General features: G+C 47.0%; 2 non-coding genes and 1 pseudogene across 2 annotated transcripts; all 3 read left to right on the forward strand.

Annotated features, from left to right (window-relative positions):
* Positions 1–4,982: 4,982 nt before the first annotated feature.
* LOC149408525 (small subunit ribosomal RNA) lies at positions 4,983–6,922 on the forward strand. Its single transcript, XR_016305537.1, has one exon. It is a non-coding gene; the product is annotated as a small subunit ribosomal RNA (ribosomal RNA).
* A 331-nt stretch (positions 6,923–7,253) lies between these two features.
* LOC149408526 (5.8S ribosomal RNA) lies at positions 7,254–7,415 on the forward strand. Its single transcript, XR_016305535.1, has one exon. It is a non-coding gene; the product is annotated as a 5.8S ribosomal RNA (ribosomal RNA).
* Positions 7,416–7,828: 413 nt separating this feature from the next.
* On the forward strand, positions 7,829–10,715 carry LOC149408527 (large subunit ribosomal RNA; annotated as a pseudogene; the record flags this gene model as incomplete).

Genomic DNA, 10,715 nt, shown 5'->3' on the forward strand with positions numbered 1-10,715 from the left:
AAAAAAAATAATTGGGCCAGTATATCATTATTAGATAAGTGATCGTTTATTAGTTGAAAAAAATATTTAAGCAAAGCAATACCTCTACTTGTCTCTAGGGAGTGGTAATTGGTCATGCCTAATATATATAAATCGATGGGTAAAGCCAAGGGTAACGTCCATAGAGCCGCGAGAATAAAAAAACCTTAAAAAAAATTTATGGACTCTTTCAATGCGTAAAGTGTATGTTAATTCATGTGGAGCGAGCCCAGATGATAACTGCAACAGAAGCGGTACATGATTACCAGAATGCTCATAAAGAATGTTTCATTACAGTTTCAGTTGTTGTTTCAGTTAAATTTAAAAGCAGTTTCCGAGTTGTTGCTCTGAAGGGGTACTGTCAGTACCTAAAACAGGGCAAGAAAGTGGTGGTTCTCCTCCAGAATGTTATTTTTTTTTTTTAACCGAATTTTCGAAAAAAAAAAGACGATGGAGACGTGTCCCGTATTCTGGTTAGGTTAGGGGTTAGTGACCGGATAAATCGTCAAAATTAAAATTCAACAAACCTTTAAACGGCGATGTGAGGTCATGAAAAGTGATGAAACAAAAACTAGGTTGAATAGGTTACGAGTATAAGTATTTAACCCAATTTTTGTTTCATCACTTTTAATGACTTCATATCACTTTTTCAATGTGTGTTCTGTTGTCATTGTGGTGATTTATCATGCAACCTGATTGCATTTATCAATTATCTTTTAATTTTAATTAATTTATTTATTTCATCGACACTCGTGGCGGTTTTCGATAAACTTAGTGTGGCTTTCTTCAGTCGCCCTATGTATTATGATTATATATAAAATTTATGATCAATATGGTTCCATGCTAACTCAACACGGTGACTGTTCAACACACTTTTAAAAAGTGATATAGAATCATTAAAAACGATGATTTGTTTAAACCTAACCTAACCTAACCTTACCTAACCTAACCTAACCTAACCTAACCCAACCTAACCTAACCTGACCTAACCTAACCTACTTAACCCAGTAAAAAAAAGTTTTTGTTTCATCACTTTCCATGACTTTACATAACTTTTTAAATATGTGATGAATTATCATTTTGATAATTTATCCGGTCGCCGATCAATATAATATAGAAACCCAACTTACGACTTGTAGTATGATATCGAAAAAAGAAATAAATTCACAAACCTTTCTTCTTTTTTTCGTCTTTTGATGAGTTCAAAACATTGTAGACGATAGATGGCGTAGCGGTTTCGGGGAAAATTAGGTTTTTTGTTATTATTCTTCTTATGCTGTGTACCTAAGTGTCATATTTATGTGTGAATAAAAATTATATATAATAATAGTAATTATTTATTTTTTGGAATAACTTTACTGAGTAAAACCTAATATTGTAATATTTAATTATCGAAGATAATATTAGCGAATTCTAAAAGAAAATCTGAAAGAGAAAAATCACCAAAATAATAAAAAAAAAAATCAGTCCTAGATGTGACCGTATCCTTTTCTGATTTTTCTGTTTCAGATTTTCGTTTAGAAATCGCTAATATTGTCTTCGATAATTAATAAATTAAAAAAATCATTTTCGTCAGGAGGTGAGGGAATGCAATTCAGAGCGGCGGGCGCGGGTAAAGCGCGGGAGTAACTGGGACGCACTTAACGGCCCTCGACGTGTTTTCAAAATTTTCTTATTTAAAAATAAAATATTTATTTTATTTAAATTTCAGAATCGAACTCATAACGTCATTCTTAGTGTAGAATAATAAATTTAGCCGCGGTTCGGTGCAGCGGGGCCGGCGATGAGTGGGATCTGATATCGAGTAGCGGCCGCGGGTGGACGGCGGGAGTAACTGCGACGCACCCGATGACGCCATTTGCCCCGGGCACGGTGTGATTTAAAAGAAAAAAAAAAAAAAACTTTTTTTTTGACGTATTTTATTTCAGAATCTAATTCGGAACGCCATTCTTAGTGTAGAATATTAAATTTAAAGGTTTCGGGAGCATTGGGACCGGAGCTGCCAAGATCTCATTTCGGATGATAGCCGCGGGTAAACGGCGGGAGTAAACGGGCCGCACTTAATGGCCCTCAATGTGAAATTGTAATTTATTTATTTTTATAGATTTTTATTTCGGAATCGAATTCGGAACGTCATTCTTGTAGCGTAGAATAAAAAATTTTAAATGTTACGGGAGCATTGGGACCGGAGCGGAGCTGAGAGGATCTCATTTCGGGTGGTAGCCGCGGGTAAACGGCGGGAGTAAACGGGCCGCACTTAATGGCCCTCAGTGTGAAAATGTTTATTTTTTAGTTTTCTTATCATGTATGTATGTATGTATGTATGTATGTACGTATGTACGTATGTATGTATGTATGTATGTATGTATGTATGTATGTATGTATGTATGTATGTATAATTTAACATTTCGATAGTGAGAAGACGTGAGCGACGAGGGTAAATTTATTTTTTCGAGACCGAGCGTGAGCAGTCGGGCAGACGGCCGGAGATGAGGCGACGCGGCTCGCGCTACTGCGGCCGGTTCCGCGAGAGGCCCGACCGCCCGGGCGTCCGTCTGAGCGCAGTCGAGGAGTCGGAGCGGGCGCATCGCGGTCTGTAATAGTCGGTGAATTTGTTTTATTCGAATCCCTTTTAAAATCGTTTTCTTACTATGCATGTATGTATGTATGTATGTATGTATGTATGTATGTATGTATGTATGTATGTATGTATGTATGTATGTATGTATGTACTTGTGTATAAATATACAAAAATCTCTTCACTTTATATGTTTTGTTATGATTTTTTTTCTCCTATTTACATATGTTTTAAAAGTAAAATTTTATTATTATTTTTTTACACTTCACAGACGAGTGTTTTTGGACTCTTGTAGAGGTAAAAATGTTAATTTTTAATTGAATATATTTTTAAAAAATGTACGTGTAAATATGAATTTATTTGATTTAATTTCAATGTCGTCTATTAAGTTTTTTTTTTTTAACTCAACAGAATAAATGATATAATATAACAATTCTAAAATGTTGCCTAGTCTTGTGGGTGCCGGGTGAATTTTCTTTATGTATCAGGTTAGGTTAGGTTAGGTTAGGTTAGGTTAGGTTAGGTTAGGTTAGGTTAGGTTAGGTTAGGTTAGGTTAGGTTAGGTTAGGTTAGGTTAGGTTAGGTTAGGTTAAGTTAGGTTTGGTTAGGTTAGGTTAGGTTAGGTTTGGTTAGGTTAGGTTAGGTTAGGTTAGGTTAGGTTAGGTTAGGTTAGGTTAGGTAAGGTTAGGTTAGGTTAGGTTAGGTTAGGTTAGGTTAGGTTAGGTCAGGTCAGGTTAGGTGCGATTACAATTTTTGCAAATAGATAAATTGACAAAAAGTTGACAAAAATTTTTGCCAATAAAATTTATGCCAATATAATTTTATGCCAATAAAATTTTATGCCAATAAAATTTTCTGCCAATAAAATTTGATGCCAATAAAATTTTCTGCCAATATAATTTTATGCCAATAAAATTGTATGCCAATAAAATTTTTTTGCCAATAATTATTAGCAAAAAATTGATCTTTGTCAATGGAATTTAAATTTAAAAAAGTAAAATAAATACAAAACAATACAAGAACAACGCGTCAACTCAACAGAGATCAAATGGGAAAATAATTCACCGACTCCAGATATTTTCATATCGGAGGGTTCGGCTCGGTAGAACTCCTAACGGGGCCTATAAATAAATCCTACAGATCCCTCAACATAAACATTTAAAAAAATCTTTTGTTATCCTACATGTATTCAAAATGACCGACTTTTGCATCTTTATATATAAATTTTTTGATAGATCTAATACGCCTAAATTTTTAATAAGAGAGCTAGGTATAATGCCGGTAGCCGAAATAACGAATGGTAATATTTTTATAGCCTGAGAATGCCAAATTCTTTTTTTCTCATTTCCTAAATCTGTGTATTTTCTTATTTTTTCACTAACAGATTTTTGAATATTACAGGAATTCGGAATAGCGACATCGATGATATAAGTTATTTTTAAAAAATTTGTCATGTAAAACTATATCGGTTCTATTATGACTAATCGCTCGATCTGTTAGTTATATATTTAGTTAGTTATGTTAGTTATTTATTATTATTATTATTATATATATGTTAAGTTTTTATTTTTATTTGAAATATGTTCTTATTGTGTAAATTTGAAATAACTACGTACCTCTGTATTAAGTTTTTTTAAACTCACCGGGAACGGTCGGTCGGTATCACCGATTAAATGAAATAATTTAAAATTTCCAAAATGCGAATACGAAAGTAAATTTATTTACCGAGACCGAGCGCCTTGTGCCCGGTTTCGCGAGCCGCCCGAGGCCCGACGGCCCGGCCGCCTGCGCGCCTTCGAGGGGTCGGAGCGGGCGCACCGCGCTCGGCGCCGTCCCGAGCGAGAACGCGACCCGGCACAGCTTTGTGCCCGCCGAGTGTGGCGGGCTCTCGATGCACGGCGTTCGCAAACTGCGGCGGCCTATCGGTCGTGTCGGCGGTGTTATTTGCGAGAAACTACGTGACGCCCGCTTCTGCGCGGCGTTCGCGCTCATGTTTTGACTCTGGAGTTCCGCGCGAGCAGAATTTTCAAAAGCAAAGGCGGAGGATTTTATCCCCGTCTGCCTCGCCAAAGGCGTGCGCTTTCGGTGTACACGTTTTACGAATGGGAATTATAAATCGGACGATAGCGTCGTCGCGGGTGCGGTCTCTCTCTCTCGGGCGGGAGCCGTCCTACGCGCGCTTTCTTCGTTTGAAGCAAAAATTTTCCCGCGGAGCTTTCGTCTAGCGACGGTCGCCGAGCGGGAGAATATAGCGGTACGCATAATGAGCGTGACTCGTGCGGGTGACTCCGTCGCGTGTTCTTTAACGCCGTGTTGTCCGCGCCCTCTACGCGAGGGCGGGCCTCTGTCGTTCGGAGGATTAAAAACCCTCCGACGGTGGTGCAGCTCCCTGGTTGATCCTGCCAGTAATCATATGCTTGTCTCAAAGACTAAGCCATGCAAGTCTCAGTAAAAGCCGAATTAAGGTGAAACCGCGAATGGCTCAATATATCAGTTTTGGTTCCTTAGATCGTACACGGTTACTTGGATAACTGTGGCAATTCTAGAGCTAATACATGCAAACGAGGTTCTGACCGGTAACGGGAGGAATGCTTTTATTAGATCAAAAACCAATCGGCGGCGGGGTTCGCGCCCCGTCCGTCGCCATTCGAGATGACTCTAGATAACTTTGAGCTGATCGCACGGTCTAGCACCGGCGACGCATCTTTCAAATGTCTGCCTTATCAACTGTCGATGGTAGTTTATGCGACTACCATGGTTGTCACGGGTAACGGGGAATCAGGGTTCGATTCCGGAGAGGGAGCCTGAGAAACGGCTACCACATCCACGGAAGGCAGCAGGCGCGCAAATTACCCACTCCCGGCACGGGGAGGTAGTGACGAAAAATAACGATACGGGACTCGTCCGAGGCCTCGTGATCGGAATGATTACACTTTAAATCCTTTAATGAGGATCCATTGGAGGGCAAGTCTGGTGCCAGCAGCCGCGGTAATTCCAGCTCCAATAGCATATACTAAAGTTGTTGCGGTTAAAAAGCTCGTAGTTGAAATTGTGTCCTGCGGTGTCGGTCTACCGAATGCGGTACGACAGGCACGTCTGCGGGGCTTCTCGCCGGTGCGTCCACCGCCGGCGTGTGTCGGTCGGCCTCACGGTCGGCCGCGCACCGAGGCGGGCCGTCGCGGCTGTTTACTTTGAACAAATTAGAGTGCTCAAAGCGGGCTAACACTTGCCTGAATATTGTACGCATGGAATAATAGAATAGGACCTCGGTTCTGTTTTGTTGGCTTTCTGATACCAGAGGTAATGATTAATAGGGACGACTGGGGGCATTCGTATTGAGACGTTAGAGGTGAAATTCTTGGATCGTCGCAAGACGGACTAAAGCGAAAGCATTTGCCAAAGGTGTTTTCATTAATCAAGAACGAAAGTTAGAGGTTCGAAGGCGATTAGATACCGCTGTAGTTCTAACCATAAATGATGCCAGCCAGCGATCCGCCGAAGTTTCATAATTTTAACCCGGTGGGCAGCTCCCGGGAAACCAAAGCTTTCGGGCTCCGGGGGGAGTATGGTTGCAAAGCTGAAACTTAAAGGAATTGACGGAAGGGCACCACCAGGAGTGGAGCCTGCGGCTTAATTCGACTCAACACGGGAAAACTCACCAGGCCCGGACACTGGAAGGATTGACGGATTAACAGCTCTTTCTCGATTCGGTGGGTGGTGGTGCATGGCCGCTCTTAGTTGGTGGAGCGATTTGTCAGGTTAATTCCGGTAACGAACGTAACTCTAGCCTATTAAATAGACGTGCAACCGGTATCACGAGGGTCCGTGTGCGCGCGGCTTCGGCGTTCGCGCGTCGGGGTCGTGCGTTTCGCGGTCTTCACTACCGGCGTACAATGAAAATCTTCTTAGAGGGACCGGCGGTATATATAGCCGCACGAGATTGAGCAATAGCAGGTCTGTGATGCCCTTAGATGTCCTGGGCCGCACGCGCGCTACACTGAAGGGATCAGCGTGTCCTCCTTGGCCTAACGGCCCGGGTAACCCGATGAAACCCCTTCGTGATAGGGATTGGGGTTTGCAATTCTCCCCCATGAACGAGGAATTCCTAGTAAAAGCGAGTCACCAGCTCGCGTTGATTGCGTCCCTGCCCTTTGTACACACCGCCCGTCGCTACTACCGATGGATGATTTGGTGAGGTCTTCGGACTGGTGCGCGGAAGCTCTCACGGGCATCCGACGCGTCGGAAAGTTTGACCGAATTTGATCATTTAGAGGAAGTAAAAGTCGTAACAAGGTTTCCGTAGGTGAACCTGCGGAAGGATCATTTCCTGTGTTTAATGTTTGTGCTTTCCATGATATGAAATATTATTATGAAACAAAACATATATTATACATATAAACCATAATCGAACGAATGCTAAATTACTGCGTCGGAGATCGCCCTAGGGCGCCGATGCGAACCGAGAACCGCCGGCGTCGAGCGGAGGAGGGCTCCGTCCTCTATCCGCTCGTCCGGTGAAATTTTACCCGTCGCCGTGAAGGCGGCGGTACAAAATTAATCTTTTTGTCGAATGGAATTATAAACATTTCGAAAACGCAAACCAAATTGTAAAAACCGAAAACTAAAACGTATCTATTTATGTTTGTTTTATCATTATTACCCTGAACGGCGGATCACTCGGCTCGTGGGTCGATGAAGAACGCAGCTAAATGCGCGTCAGAGTGTGAACTGCAGGACACATGAGCATCGACATTTCGAACGCACATTGCGGTCCGAGCAAGACGTAGTTTGTCGACGGACCACTCCTGTTTGAGGGTCGCGCACACAATGCGACCAGACTGTTCTCTCGCCCCCGTCCTCGGACGTGTGGGCGCGCAGAGCGAGCGTTGCCGGCGTCGCCGGGGCCCGCGCGCGTCGTCTCCTCGGAGACGCGCGCCGGGACCTCGGCGTCCGGTTAAATTTGACGAAGTGCTCTCTCGATGCGCGCGATTTCCGCTTGCGTTATACCAAACGCGGAGGAACGCGTGCGAGCCTTGAGCTAGCGACGACGCTGAAAACTGGGCAGTCTACCGCGCGAGCGGTCGGCTGTCCGGGGCGATCTTCGCGCTCTCGGCCGCGCGCACCTCCGCGGACGCTCGTCGGTTTCGCGCCCGCTTGACAGAGTCTGCACGGGCGAGAATACGCGCACACTGTTGCTTTGCGTACTTCTCGAATTTATAAAATTTTTGTTGTCGACCTCAAATCAGGAGAGATCACCCGCCGAACTTAAGCATATCAGTAAGCGGAGGAAAAGAAACTAACGAGGATTCCCCGAGTAGCGGCGAGCGAAACGGGAAGAGCCCAGCGCTGAATCCTGCGGCCCCGGCGGGCCGCCGGGAAATGTAGCGTTCGGGAGGAGAGTTATACATACACGCGCGGTCATTAGTCACGGCTGCCTGTCCAAGTTCATCTTGAACGGGGCCCGCTTACCCGCAGAGGGTGCCAGGCCCGTGGTGACGGTAGCCGGCCGCGACGGTCTCTCTCCCTAGAGTCGGGTTGCTTGAGAGTGCAGCCCTAAGTGGGTGGTAAACTCCATCTAAGGCTAAATACTACCACGAGACCGATAGCGAACAAGTACCGTGAGGGAAAGTTGAAAAGAACTTTGAAGAGAGAGTTAAAGAGTACGTGAAACCGTTCAGGGGTAAACCTGTGGAACTCAAACGAGCGAACGGGGAGATTCATCGTGTCTTCCGTCGGGGCTCGCGCCTCGCGCAAACCTTCGCCTTCGGCTTTCGGGTCGGGGCGGTGGGTGCGCGGGTGCGCCGTCAGGCTCCCGGAGCGCGTGCACTTCTCCCTTAGTATAACACCGCGACCCGTCGCGCCGCGGTCGAATGCGCCGTGCGGTTGACCCGTCTCGCTCTGCGAGGCGGAGCCGCGGTGTCCACGGCCGCGGCGTACATTACGCAGCGACGGTAGAGAACGAGGATCGCGTCCGCCCCTCGCGGGCGTCCGTCGCGCTGCAGCGGCGTCCTTCGCGTGGCCCCCGGCGTCTAGTGCGTCGCGGGTGTCGCGCGTCGGGTGTCCGTCGTTAGCGGCGCGCTCTCGGACGGGACGCGTCCCGGTCGGCGGTGGTTTTGTTTTGGGCACTCACAGGACCCGTCTTGAAACACGGACCAAGGAGTCTAGCATGTGCGCGAGTCATTGGGAACACTGATAAACCCAGAGGCGAAATGAAAGTGAAAGGCCGGCCTCGAGCCGGTCGCAGGGAAGATGCGCGGGCGTCGTCAGACGCCCCGCCGCATTCCCGAGGCGTTTCGAGAAAGCCCCCGTGCGATTATCGAGACGCACTGAGAGCGTACACGCTGGGACCCGAAAGATGGTGAACTATGCCTGGTCAGGTCGAAGTCAGGGGAAACCCTGATGGAGGACCGAAGCGATTCTGACGTGCAAATCGATCGTCCGAACTGGGTATAGGGGCGAAAGACTAATCGAACTATCTAATAGCTGGTTCCATCCGAAGTTTCCCTCAGGATAGCTGGCGCTCGAGAAACATGACGGTTTTCGGACCGCCATTCGCACAGTCTCATCCGGTAAAGCGAATGATTAGAGGCATTGGGGCCGAAATGGCCTCAACCTATTCTCAAACTTTAAATGGGTGAGATCTCCTTCTTGCTCGAAGATGAAGTAGGAGCTCGGATGGGAGTGCCAAGTGGGCCAATTTTGGTAAGCAGAACTGGCGCTGTGGGATGAACCAAACGTCGAGTTAAGGCGCCCAATGAACGCTCATCGGATACCATAAAAGGCGTTGGTCGCTCAGGACAGCAGGACGGTGGCCATGGAAGTCGGAATCCGCTAAGGAGTGTGTAACAACTCACCTGCCGAAGCAACCAGCCCTGAAAATGGATGGCGCTGTAGCGTTCAGCCTATACTCGACCGTTGCAGGCAAGCGGGGCGTTCGTGCGGCTCCGGCCGTGCGATCGTTTTGAAGCCGCAACGAGTAGGATGGCCGCGGCGGTGTGCGCAGAAGGGTCTGGGCGTGAGCCCGCCTGGAGCCTCCGTCGGCGCAGATCTTGGTGGTAGTAGCAAATACTCAAGCGAGGTCCTTGAGGGCTGATGTGGAGAAGGGTTTCGCGTTAACAGCCGTTGCACGCGAGTTAGTCGATCCTAAGCCCTAGGAGAAATCCGATGTTGATGATGGTGTAAAGTTATACGATTTTACTAAAGATTGTTTTCTTAAAAGTACACCCGTCGGGCGAAAGGGAATCCGGTTGCAGTTCCGGAACCCGGCTGCGGAACCGTCTTAAAAATCGTTCCCTCGCAAGAGAGTTCGTCGGGGTAACCCAAAGTGGCCTGAAGACGCCGACGGGAGATCCGGAGAGAGTTATCTTTTCTGCCTGAGCGTTCGAGCGCCCTGGAATCCCATAGCGGGGAGATAGGGCTCGGGACGCGAAGAGCATCGCCGATGCGGCGGTGTCCGGATCGGCCCCTCGGACCTTGAAAATTCAGGTGAGGGATACGCGGAGATGTCGCGCCGGCTCGTACCCATATCCGCAGCAGGTCTCCAAGGTGAAGAGCCTCTAGCCGATAGAATAATGTAGGTAAGGGAAGTCGGCAAGTTGGATCCGTAACTTCGGGATAAGGATTGGCTCTGAGGGCCGTGGCGTGTCGGGCCTGGTCGGGAAGAGGTCATCGGCCGAGACGTGGAAGCCGGGCGGGGTCTCCCCGCGTGGTGCCCTCGGGTGCCGCGCGGGTGTGGATCTCCGTCACCCGGCGCCTCGCCTTGGCCTCCCCTCGGATCTTCCTCGCTGTGTGGTGCCGGCGTGTTCGCGCACGCTCGGTTACCTGTACGGCCGCCGGACGACGGTCAACTCAGAACTGGCACGGACAAGGGGAATCCGACTGTCTAATTAAAACAAAGCATTGCGATGGCCCTCGCGGGTGTTGACGCAATGTGATTTCTGCCCAGTGCTCTGAATGTCAATGTGAAGAAATTCAATTAAGCGCGGGTAAACGGCGGGAGTAACTATGACTCTCTTAAGGTAGCCAAATGCCTCGTCATCTAATTAGTGACGCGCATGAATGGATTAACGAGATTCCCATCTGTCCCTATCTACTATCTAGCGAAACCACTGCCAAGGGA

Source organism: Hesperophylax consimilis, unplaced genomic scaffold, assembly GCF_061612785.1.
Source record: "Hesperophylax consimilis isolate HC1 unplaced genomic scaffold, BYU_Hcon_1.0 scaffold_231, whole genome shotgun sequence".
Classification (NCBI taxonomy): Eukaryota; Metazoa; Arthropoda; class Insecta; order Trichoptera; family Limnephilidae; genus Hesperophylax; species Hesperophylax consimilis.